Raw genomic sequence first — 1564 nt, 5'->3', positions numbered from 1 at the left:
TTGAGTAATAATATTTAAATATGTCACTAAAATGTAATAATGCAGTTGCAAAAGTATATTGGCAATGTTTGATTTGTGAATAATTTTACACTTAAAAAAATTTATTGAGATATATTTCCCATGCAACATTGTATAAGTTCAAAGCATATAGCATATTGATTTAATACATTTATATTGTACTATGATTGTCATTGTAGCATTATCCAGCATATCTATTGTCACATAATTATTTCTTCTAGTGTTGGGAATGATTAAGATTAAGATTCTAGTGCCTTATTAGTTTAATGTTTATAATACAGTTTTGTTGTCTGTAATCACTTTGTGTGTATTAGGCCTCCAGGAATTGTTTGTCTACCAGTTGCAAATGATTTGTGAATGATTCTAGTGACGGATTAGGGAAGGGATGATTCTACCTAATGTTGTTTGTCACCCTTGGATGACTACTAATCAGTCCCTTTCTAACAGTATGGTCTTGGTTGTCTACTAGATGTTTTAATGTATTGTGATTAATTTCTTTGGACAGAGAAGTATATAGAGTAAAGCAAAAAATCCTGTCATTGAGATGGGATGAGATCCTGCAAGGATATGAGACTGTTAGTCAGATATGGAAGTGCCTGTTATTCCAGTACATAGCTTTTCTTTTTAAGCATTTTGAAGAGGATGATAAAGCTCAAAGTATGTGGCCAAGAGTCCTTGACAGGAGAGACATCCTTTGATTAATGAGATATGATGTATGGTTGATTGATTTTAGAGCACATTTGGTGTTTTTTTACAAATGATCCATCTTAATTTTGGATATATTATCAATATATTCAGCAAATGTCACTGATGATGCCTATCACAACAGACATGTTTTTCTATGAAAAGTCTAATTTTCCCCATAATTCATCATTTGTGTTTAGTTCAGACCCAGTTTTATGGAGTTTCCCATAAATACTGATCTTGAAAGAAATAGAGGAGAAGCATTGTTTTACTACTGTCCTTTGTTCATGTTAAATCCAAATACTGCTATGTAGTAATAGTGCTTCGTTGAATCTGTCACATAAAGTGTTAGGTAAATTATTAAGTTTTGTTTTCTGCATAACTGTTGGCTTGCTTTTGGACCTTTTCCCCCTGTTCTACAGGTCATTCCTTGCATCTGTATTTACTAAGTTAATGTAGCATGATAATAATTCTTCTTATCTCATAAGACAAGGACCCCACTTGTTTTTCTTCCTCTTAAATAAACTGGTTCTCTTAGGGACTTGGATGTCCTACGTAAGTTATACAACCAACTTCTCAAATTCCTCCTCCAAAAGTGATTTTTTTAAAGTTGAGAATTATCATGAATTTGTAGGTCAATTTTTGAGGAAGTGGCACCTTTGTGATTTTAAATCTCATCCACAAATAAAATACATGTAGGTATTGATTTAGGTGTTCTTCAGTAGTTTTCAATAAAATGCAAACATTTGGTCTATATAAAGTCTTTGTAGTTTTTTTCCCCAGATTTATTTCTGAAAATAGATTTGTATTTTATTATTTACATATTGTTTATATATTATATGTTTTATTTATATTTTAGCTG

This window comes from Meles meles, chromosome 15, assembly GCF_922984935.1.
Source record: "Meles meles chromosome 15, mMelMel3.1 paternal haplotype, whole genome shotgun sequence".
Taxonomy (NCBI): Eukaryota; Metazoa; Chordata; class Mammalia; order Carnivora; family Mustelidae; genus Meles; species Meles meles.
Note: the sequence above shows the minus strand (reverse complement) of the source record.